We start from the raw sequence: 12,162 nt of genomic DNA, 5'->3' as shown, positions 1-12,162 counted from the left end.
AAAGAAACACTGCCTAAGAAACTATCTAAGAAACTTGATTTATGTCATCTCTCAGAAGATCTTGGACTATAAACAGAGAGTCCATCACAGAAAGGAACCTCCACCTTTTATAGCACTGAGTGAGAAAAGCAAACAAGCAAGACTATCTACTGTAGTTTCCTTGTCACTGACAGCTGAAAAGCAAAAGAGCATTTACACATTCAGCAACAGGTCATTAGAGACCTCTAAACCAGTAGTTCTTCTCATCAGCTCTCCCCATGCTAGCATAAAAAGAAATAGTTCTGCAAATTACCCAAATTGCCACGCGAATTACCACATGAATGAATAATGAGGTATTATTATACATTAGGATTAGAAACTAGTAGCCTCTTTCTATGTTGAAGTAAATAAATTCAGGTTCCACAAGCTCATTGGTAGTTCCATTGGCAGAACACATCTTGAATGGCAGGCAAATTTCTTCTAATAAGTGTCTGCCAAATATATAAATGTATAAATTAATTAGTGATATCAGTAAACGAGAACCGAAGTGAGATGGAAGACTTGGTAAATACTATGTGATTCTACATGTGCAAAGTCACTATGAAATCAAAGGTGACCTTTCTTATTTGTTTACACAATTTTGCAGTATTTATTACTATAAATGACTTATCCGTGCATATTATTATTTTTTATTATTAACGTGCCCTCGTATTTTTTAATTAAAATAACTTCCCCTCCCACTTGCAGCGACATCTCTTCTCTGACGACGAGTTTAAAGGCTCGAAGGCGGGACAATCTGTCACTCACACGAGATCGACCAATGGCAAACCACAATGATCCAATCAATTCCAGATGGTCATAAATAAGTCCCGCCCTACAGTTTTTCTTGTTCAAAAAGCCGTTTAATACAGATATTAATCCATTAGGGAAGAAAAGACTATCGCAGCTTCAGATTCATGCTGACTTTTACACATTTATTATGCTTACATTATGGTGTCCATATAAATAAATATGTTTGGCACACTTTACTTTTATTTACAATGTAACAAACAGCTTTGGTATGTGGATCACATGCTGTTCACACTAATTCATTTTCATATCAATGTCAAAAGTATAAAGATGTCCTCCCGATCTCATCTTGGTATACAGAAATAAGAACACACAAACACACACATATATTTGCTGTTATGTCTATAGTACTGCAGAAGCTCTAGAAATAAAGTGTTGAGACAATAGCAGAGCTGAAAGGTGAGCATGGTGTACTGCCATGGAAACTTCACAACCAGACTTACTTTTGAAAATGTTTATTGTTTTATTTATTGGTTGTTTCTTCAACCATCAATGTATTCAATGAATCTTAAAGCAGTTCAGTTTTGAGCCAAATCCCTCTGACTGCAATAAATGGATATTTTTTTGATAACTGTTTACCTCTAACACCCATCACTAAGAGAAATGCACATAGAGGGAATATACTGCAGAATTTATTAAATTCTCATAAAATCCCCACAGTGACATGCACGACCAATGCACTGTATCTCTTGCATTCGTTACTATTTAAAATGAACAACAGTGAGCACTGTCTATGAAATATAAAATTCAAGCTGGTCTATGTCAAGGACAAAATACAGAATGAGCATGAACATTTTTTAAGAGTTTTTAGATTCATTCCTTCTGCACTGCACTTTTCAGAGATCAGGCTGTTGCTAAGCAACTGTAAAATAAAGCAGAATCCTCTTAAGTCAGATAACCTCCTAACAATTGCTGTACAGTACATACTCTACACATCAGTGTTCATCAATGTGTTTTTCTCTCAACTGATGGCCTGTTGTTACTGTAATATGGAAAAGTGGATGTAACTGAAGTCTAGATATCCAAGCAAGGAACAGTACGCCATTCAAACTCTCAAATATAAGACAGTTTTTGCCCTGTGGATAAAATCCAATTATGTTATATGTGAGAAACCTGGTAGCTTTAAAATCAGGTCTGTTGTTCACTCTCTGTGCTTGTGTGCAAGTATTACTAAGGCTATATTTGAATGAATGCTGGTGTGTGGCATCAGTTTAATCAAGCTGTTTATGACATTGTAAAGTCTATTAAAAACTGTTAAGGCTTATTTATGACACATTGTAGACTATTGAGCAAATAGCCTAATTAATCAGCTTAGACAACATTGAACTTGAAAATGGCCAGCCAGGTTTATTTCCTTTAAAAAATGTGTAGATCACTGTCATTTTATGTAATGCAAAGCACCTTCTAATAGCCCAGTATAATCTATAATACATTGTAGGCAATTCACACAGTATCTTAAATTTGTGATGAAAAAGAGATACAACATCATTGTTGCTCAGTGAAATGGAAAGTGGCTCACTGGTGTATTTTGTGCATGATCTATAGTTGCCATGGTAATGATGGCTGAGTACAGTATAATGAATATCATAGAGTGGTATAGTCTAGTGTTCTCACAGTGCAACATTTTCACACACACACACACACACACACACACACACACACACACACACACACACACACACACACACACACACACACACACACACACACACACACACACACACACACACACAAATGGGAACTGAGTCTAGCAACTGTCTAACTACCTTAATATACAGTACCTGCCAAAAGTTTGGAAACATTACAATTTTTTAATGTTTTCGAAAGAAGTTTCTTTGACACATTTACATTCAGTTTAGTTTGTCTTTCACTTTCATGGACTTTTAGGTTGTTTATCATCAGTTTCCTGTTTCCTTTGTTTCTAGTTTCCCACCAGTCATTAGTTTCAATGGACACTCATTCAATCATCACAGCTGTTCTTAATTAAGCTCATTATCTATGTGTATTTAAGGGTACATTTACCCAACAACGATGTACTAAAAACGGAAAGTTTGTACAGATGACAACGTTATCAAAACTATCCCCGTTCACACGGATCCGCACAAACGACCAGTGTTAGTTGGCAATGTCAGTTTGTAAAGAAAGACTACGCATCTTTGCATATACACATTCTTTTACAGAGCACTGCCTTTCCACTTTATTTTTACAGTTTACTGCATTTTTATATTTTTTTCTTTATTTCCCTATAGCAACTAATAAATTGGAAGTCTCGCACATTCACAGAAAACACCTTATTTCCGCGTTGAAAAATAAGGATGGATTAAACACGTAATACGAATGTCCATGCTGTCACCATTTTCACAGGATCGCATTTTTGCAGTTTACACGTACTTGATAATGGTATCATTTTCAAAAACTTCCACTTTGAAACCGGTTTTCAAAAGTTTGCATTTTCAGGCCACCAAAACGGCGTTGTCATGTAAAAGAACAGCTAAAACACATAAAAAAGTTTTCTGTTTTTAGTTGAAAATGGTGTTGTGTAAACAGCCCCTAAGTTCCTCTTGGTTTTCAGTTCCTTGTTGGGTAATGTTGTACATGCTGTTTTGTGGATGTGCCTTCTTCTGGATTATCTGTGTGCTTAGTTTAATAAATTACATTGTGATTTTGAACCATCATTCATCATTCCATTGCCAGCATCCATGAGAACACTGCATCTATCACCATCCCAGAGCCAGACCCAGCACCCACCCCCACTGTGGTTATGGATCCGGAGCCCACCACAGGCCGAGAGACCCAGCGGATTCCCATGACGAAGATCAAGCCTGAGACAATGCCCACTGTGGAGCCAGAGCCAGTGGCCACAGCCGTCATGGAGAAGAAGCCCAACGTCCAAAGTCAGCCATTCCCTCGGCTATGCCTCCGCTGGCTCCCATCAGACCATCAGCTCCACCATCAGTCCTGATCCGCCTTGGGGCTTCCAGTCCCTAGCTCTGCCCTGGCTTAAGGAGTCCCGAGCTCTGCCTCGTCCCTTGGAGCCCTCAGTTCCACCTCGCCCCCTCGGCTCCACCAGGTACTGTGATGCCTTCAGCTCCACTGGGCTTCCTTGTCCCACCAGCTCTGCCCTGGTCAGTTGTCGCTCCATTGCCATGGACTTCCGGGGTGTCTACTACGCTCCCTCCATCCACACCTACAGCTACGCCGGGCTCCTCCATCTCTCAAGTTCCACCACAGTCCTTGCTCACACCGACGTCGCATCAGTCCTCCGGCCCCCTGGCTCCACCTTGGCCACTCGTCGCCATGACTCTGCCCTGGTCTCCCAGTCCTTCGTCACCGGGTCTCTCTGTCCTACGGAGTCCACCTGGGCCTCTACATCTCCAGGCGGCATTGCCGTCGGTTGGGTTTTAACTACCACCTTGGCTCCTCCCTCCATCACTGCCGCCATGGATTGCCTCCCTCATGGCTGTCTCCTGGGTCACTCTGGGATCTTGTCGGCCATCCGTTCTTCTCTGGATTCCTGGAAGTCTTCAAATTGGGAATGTAGATTTCCTTTCGGAAATCATAACGTTTGTGTTTTCTCTCGCTCCATGACTATGATCGCTTGCAGCGGGTTTCTCTCACTAATGCTGAAATACAAACCCGGAATAGAGTAAAAAGAGCTGGAGCCAGTGATCACAGAACTCCTCTGTAAACCTCTGTCATCTCCACTCTTTATGACAGACCGGCTTTATTCTGTGCTTTGATTGAAGATGCTTGATGATGACTTTGGAACTATTTTCATAGAAGAAATATGAACTATTTATGAGCCATTGAACTATTCAAGACAATGTCACACTCGCAATCGTACTTTACTTAATAATATTTATTAATTAGACCTACCTGCCACCATGTGACAATATCCGAATCACATCGCGATTGTGCTTCAACAATAGTAATGCTTAAACTATAATAGGTTCCTATAAAACAAATATTATGTGCTTACATATCTGTTTGTTAGTCTAGCTAAAATCATAAAGGTGCATAAGACCCTCAAATACATTAGCTCGCTATAAACTCACGTGGCCTGTAAACACATGCGCGAGCAGGAGGTGCTATGATATGAATAATGTGGCAGAGAGAATAATTTAAGACATAATGCAACTTCATATCCAATCCTCGCACTCAGGCGTGAAGCGTAGGTGAACTTGTTTGATTGACGTCGTGGGAGTCCGTCCGCAGACCACCGTATGCACGCGCGCAGCCATTGCACTGAACCGCACCGACGATGCAGAGGGGATGGAGACGGTCTACAAGAAGGCACGATGGCTAATAACATAGAAAATTGTGTCGTTTTTGATTAAAAACGTGACCCACTGTTATTTCCACTGGATTTTTTTGGAGGGGAGGGAGCCGAAATCCGTTTTTTGGAAAACGTCTTTTTCTAATCTTGTTCATTCGGTCCCAAAATGAGCAAACTGCTCCATACGGTACGTACGAATTGAGTGCATGTTTAACATGTTTCTTTTGCTCTTTAAAGAACGCGTTTTACAGTGGCAGTGCTTGAATGTTCGTACATCTGCACTGAGTCGCAGCTGGCTGAAATGAAAGTACGCCTACTCAAAGTCAGCAGCAGCTTTGCGCATGTTGCGGGTATCATGTCTTAAATGTGCAGTTCCAGCTCTGATTAAGTATTGACCCCTCTGTCCCTAAGGAGTTCAGGTGCATAACGGGGTTTTGCTAAGTAGCAAGTTAAACTGGTTATTCGCGATCTTTCCTGTAATTTCTACATCAAAAGACGCGTTTACCCAAAAACGCAGTAGGCATGTTAGTCCAAGTTCAGGTTGGCACTGTTGCTTATTAAGGTTACTTAACTTATTATACCTCTTTAAATGTGAATGCTTAGGTGTCATTATAACCCCCAAAAAATACAAAAAAGTTGATCAACTTTTCAGCAAAAATACACTGTAATGTCATTAGTCACATGTCAGAAATGGGTAGAATGCAGGTAAAGTGGGACACTTTAAGATAATTTGTAATTTGTCTGTCTTTAAAATATCCAAATGGCTGCATTAATGTCGATATATATAGGCCTATATATATATATATATATATATTATTGAGAAAAAAAAAACTTTGTAGGAACAATTTGATTATTTTGTCATGTTAAATGTTGAAGTGGGCACATTTAGCCCACCTAATAATTAGCAAAATAAATAAAAGCAAAGTGGTTTAAGCTTGCAGGTTATTAAATGTGTTCCCAAAGTTCTCTGAAAAGGGCTAACTCTGAGAGTGGGCGAATGATTTGGAATTAACAGTAATCACGACTTTGAATTTTAGTGCAAACGCCAAGAATGATTTTATTCCATTTTACTTAAAGTAATTGTATTAAAATAATACATTATAATTATACTGCAAAATACACCCATATTATTTGCTCTACTACTACTACTACTACTACAAAAAAAAAAAAAATTGGTCACAAAATATTTTTTGCTTTATAGAGTTTAATGAACATTTATTATGCACTTGCCTTTAAACTGTTCTTTAACCAGAATATCTCCAACATATACAGTATAAAATGTTGGTAACACTTACAACAAGGTTCACTAGTTAACATTAGTTAACTACATTAGTTAACATGAACTAATACTGAACTGCACTTCTACAGCATTTATTAATATTTGTTAATGTTAATTTCAGCATTTACTAATACATTATTAAAATCAAGAGTTGTATTTGTTAACATTAGTTAATGCACTGTGAACTAACATGAACAATCAATGAACAGCTGTATTTTTTATTAACTAACATTATCATAGATTAACAAAAACAGTAACAAATATATTGCTCGTGATTAGTTCATGCTAGTTATTACATTAACTAATGTTAACAAATGAACCTTACTGTAAAGTGTTACCAATATGTCCATATATAAGATCCTGGCAATATAACATCCTCAGTGTCCATATACATAGTTTGAAATGCTTAAAAAGGTAGTTTGAAAGAACTGAAGTCAATGCCTTTGAGAGGCTCATCACTCCCTCACAAGGTCACCAAATCCTTGGAATGTTTTCCTCTAGAAATCCATCTGAAACCATCTTGACTGGGCAGCAAGCCAACAAGAGTCAGCTAAATTATCTGGGTCTCTCATGTTAGAAAGAGCAGAAAAAAGAGCAGAAAGAACTTTCCAGTTTTCTAGTATCAAGAAAAACTCTTTTTAATGTTTAATAATTGGGTGAGTCACAATTATTCATTGCCATGCATCATCAAAATGTATTAATTTGATGCGCATAGGTCCATTTGAGGCTTCTGCATGTCTCAGAATTTATGATGATTATTTCAGAATTAATGATAAACAGACCTGGTTTGAAGGAAGCAACAGTGCAGGGACTGGATCGCCTTGATAAAGCCAATCAGATTAAAGTAGGTCTTCTGTCAACTAGGTCACCCTGACCTACATAAGCTTGTCCCATGGAAAATACTCAGCTTTTTTAATCGTAATGTAGCTATACCATGATAGAGCAAGGAAGAGGTGTGGATTACCACTACAGATCTATCCATTCAGCTCATACTGGTTTGGTAAAAGAGAGATGTTTTAGGGAATGTAACCTTTATCTTGGTTTAGTTAGAGATATAAAAAGTCTATATATACAGTACAGTATATAGTGCTGAGACATTATGATATGTCTGAACTGTTTGATGGAAACAAACAAATGCCATTTTATAGTTGCATGAAATTAAATTATTACTGGACCTTTTTTTTGTTCCCAGTTTGTTTTGTTCAGTTTAATACTACTCTTCAGGCATTTTAAGTATGTGGATTCAGGATTTCTACTTAAGTTACGTGATTACATCATGCCGTGCTCTTTCAAGTCTTTACTCTCTATCTCTCTCTTATACACACACACACATTTTCTCACTAGTGGTGTGGAGAATGGAGGCAGCCAGAGCTGGCACTTTAATTTCATATCTGTCAGCGGGTCGCTGCATAATTAGCTGCAGATATCTGCACAGGTTTCCATGGTGCAGCATCATCTCTGTGTGAAAGGCCTGCCTACACATAAACACTTTCTCTCTCTCACACACATACACAGCAGAATGCTGGAGGTTTAGCACTTTATTATAATTATCGCCTATTATTGCAGATCTGGAACACCCTTACTCACTATGTGACTTCACAACTAGGAGCAAAGCAATGCATCTGCTGTCTTCTCAGTGGACATAACGGTTCTTTGTTGAAGTGTTTGTTGAAGTGTTACTTTCCCATCTGTTGTGTGTGCTGTGGTTTGCCAGTCATGGAAACACCCACAAGTTTTCACCTTTTGAATCATCGCTGTAGGTAAGAATGTCTGCGTGATGCATAATTTTCGACACTCGGGGTGTAATCGCTGTTCCTCGATGACTTGCGATGTACATCCTACTTGGTTTACCGCAGAAACGCTATGTTGAGGTTATGAGGAAGCGATATTTGCTCTTTCTGATTCTCTTTCTGTCTGTCTGTCATGATTCTCTGTACACTGGCAGAAAAGACAGTTTTGCAGCTTTTCAGCCTACAGACAAGGTTTCATTTCAGTGTTGTGTGGGCGTCTGCAGTGTAAGAGCTTACTCTGCGGAGAGAGAGGCAGAGAGTGGGGGCTTCCAGTTGTGCTCCACTGCAATGGCAGGCTGAGAGCGGCCCCTGCTGTGTGTGAGAAGGGTGACTGATAGCTGAGGAAGATTTCTGACAAGCTGAGTAAAAGTTATTCAGCATGCTTATCCACTCAATCAGTCATTCACTTTCCACCTGCAGCAAGGGCATTAGCTGCTGTGTAGCTGTATGGTACAGGACTAGTGGGGAGGCAAAGTCCCTTCTCTGCAGAAAGGTCCAATAGGAATTCATGTTCCAGTTCCATTTTATGTGGTTTACAGTTCAGTGGGTTAACGTATGGAAATTTATTTGACCTTTAATGACAACCAATCTTATACATGTTTTTGTTTACATTTTATTAATTACGTTTATAGAAATATACACTACTTTTCAAATTTTTGTTTTTAGTCTCTAATGCTCAACAAATCTGTACATTTTAAGCAAAAATACAGTAAAAAGGTAATATAGTGAAGCATTTTTAAATTATATTATTCAAAATAATTGTTTTCTATTTAAAGGGTTAGTTCACCCAAAAATGAAAATTATGTCATTAATGACTCACCCTCATGTCGTTCCAAACCCGTAAGACCTCCGTTCATCTTCGGAACACAGATATTTTAGATTTAGTGCGAGAGCTTTCTGTCCCTCCATTGAAAATGTATGTACGGTATATTGTCCATGTCCAGAAAGGTAATAAAAACATCATCAAAGTAGTCCATGTGACATCAGTGGGTTAGTTAGACGTTTTGAAGCATCTAAAATACATTTTGGTCCAAAAATAACAAAGCTACGACTTTATTCAGCATTGTCTTCTCTTCCGGGTCTGTTGTATATCCGCTTCCGCATCCAGCTTGTTGGTGCTTTACCGCCCCCAGTATACCGTACATACATTTTCAATGGAGGGACAGAAAGCTCTCGGACTAAATCTAAAACCATATTCCAAGCAGCAGAACCTCGATAAAGCACAGTCCTTTTCATCAAATTTGTATGTGGACATGCTCACTTGACGCGTTTTATAGTCATGTCTAAAACCCACACATTGTATACAAGCTTTTCAAAGAAGAAACTTTGATGGATATAAAGTTCAAAAGCAGACATTTATTTGAAGTAGACATTTTCAAACAAAATAAATAAATGTTTTTACTGTGACTTTTGATCAATTTAATGTGGCCTTGCTGAATAAAAAGTAGTAATCAATAAAATAAAAAACTTACTGACCCCAAGTAATATTTATTAAAACCAAGATTCTCATAAAGTTTATGCATTTTCATAATAATAGTAATAGTTTTCATAATAAAGTCATTGGTGGGCAGTGCTCTGAAGTGTAATGTGGTTGTGCTTCAGGTGACCTGAGTTCGAGTCCCAGCTTGGTGACTTTTCCACATCCCATCTTCTACTTTGCTTCCTTTCGATTATCTGTACTGTCCTGTCTCAAAAGGAAACAACAGAAAATTGTAATTTATCAATTTCTTTGTGAGTTTTTAACTTTTTAAGTAGCAGTGTCTGTTTCCACCAATTTGTAAGGATTTCCGGGCCAGTTGCAGACATGATGAATGGTATTGACAGGGTAATCAGCCAATTACAGTGCTGCCTCCTTTCACATGACTTTTTTTCCCCTGTATTTGCCCTTGATACTTGTGGTCTTTGTTGTGTCTGAGAAGTTCAAGAGACCGTTGGGTGTTCGTAAGTGCCACCTATATGCCCTCGGTACACCCGCACTGGTGTGAAATTCAGGATTTTTCCCAACAATCCATACAGCAGAGCTTGAATCTGAGAATGACGAGCCTTTGAGAATGGAATATGCTGCATTATGCTGAAGCAAAACTGTTTTAGGAACATTTGTGGTTTACACAACTGTTGGATCTTATTTTTTTATATTAATTTTGTTTTATTTCTGTACAGTCATCCAAATTTCATTCCCTTGATACCTCAGACAAAGGCCTCTATACAAAAAATGTTTGGCACTGTGCTTTCTTCTTGAGTGAGTGAGTTACCTTGGCCATTTAGAGCAAAATATTGCAAATAATAATGTATTCATATAAATTACATAGAGAACAGTGTCATTGAAGAGTATGTTATTCATAGTAGCTATGATCTCACCGAAAATTAATCAATTTGACACACAGGAACTAATGCTGCCTTCATGTGCTATCGGAAATTTGATAATTCACACTTATGAAGTCATGATTACGAGATCATCGCATTCAAGTTTTGAAAGGGTTCATGTGCAATTTTTACCTAGGAAACTCGTATTTACGATAATTCCGAGAGCACAGCATAAGGCTCTGTCCACGTGAACATGGGTATTTTCAAAACTGCTGCTTTTTACATGTGGTTTGGCCATTCGTCCACACATAAACACAGTATTAGGTCACTGAATCCGAACCTTTTTGAAAACTCCAGTTGCAGTGTTGTCGTGTAGCTGGTGAAACTGGAGATTTTGGCTTGTGACGTCAGAGTGCACGCTGTTATCTCCTTGGTTTGACGTCAGATTGTGCACTTCTAGTTCTATCTCTTTTGTTTACATGTTTTTAGCTTACTGGAACCGGTAATAACCTTTTTTTCAGGCTTCTGATTGGCCAACATGGCTATATGGTTAGGGTTATATCGCCCCCTGTTTGTTTGGCATGCTCATGACAGGATTTGCATCAAGCTTGAATAGACAATAGGGCAAAGGAACTCACCATCTTCTAATTCGCTGCTCCTTAGTAAAACAGTCTGGAGGCAGGATGACCGTGGGAGGAGGAGAGAAGAGATTGGGGGGGGGGGGTTGTTTGATGTGATTGGAATACATAATGATTCCTGATCACAAACCCCCTCCCCCCACATCTTTATTTCTCTGTGACTTTATCTTATTTGTCATTTGTATTCCAACTGAAATGCACATCTTCTCAGACAAAATTGCTGACACAACATAACCTGTGAAGATTCACACATCAGCAGCACAGATCACATGTTACTCAAATATTCATAGATCTTTTTAAAATTCACAAGCTCTCTTTTGCTTATCCCCAGAATCTTTGAGAGGGGTTTGATTTTTCGACACACAAAAGTCACAAGACTGTAAATCCACATCGAGGGTGGCATTTAGGATGGCATCACTGTCCCCAAATAATAATGTTTATGATAAATAATAAGCTTGACTAAAATTGACTAATAAAGTTCCCACACTTACTCACAATGACATGTAAATATATAAACTCCCAACACAAGATGCTGCTAAACTACCCCTTGAAAACTATTATGCAGTAGCTTGCACAGAGAAACTTGCATAGTTTTATTTGCATTATGTTTATGCACAGTATTCCTATGCATTGTGGGGTTGGATAGCCTCAACTACTAAACTAGAACTCTATATGCAAAGTTGTAAAGCTGATGGTGCATATTTGCATAATAAGACCCGTGAGCCCAAGCCCTTCCGTTTTGGACAACAAGCCAAATCCATTTACTTATACTACGATTTAAAAGTTTGGGGTTAATAAGAACGCCCAGGTTTGTACAAAGTACTAATGAAGTAAGACAGATATACACCTTATTGATGATGCATACTATGTACAGGCAAGCAAATTAAACCAGAATACAAATGGAACACAGTTTCACATTAAGTGTTTTTCCATAGAAAACCATTATAAAGAAAACACTTAACCATTTAACACATTGCATTCATATTCTGGGCTCATCTTGCCTGCATATAGTATTCATCATCAATAAGGTGTATACTGAATTTGGTC

The sequence above is a fragment of the Chanodichthys erythropterus genome, chromosome 21 (genome assembly GCF_024489055.1).
Source record: "Chanodichthys erythropterus isolate Z2021 chromosome 21, ASM2448905v1, whole genome shotgun sequence".
NCBI classification, from domain to species: Eukaryota; Metazoa; Chordata; class Actinopteri; order Cypriniformes; family Xenocyprididae; genus Chanodichthys; species Chanodichthys erythropterus.
Note: the sequence above shows the minus strand (reverse complement) of the source record.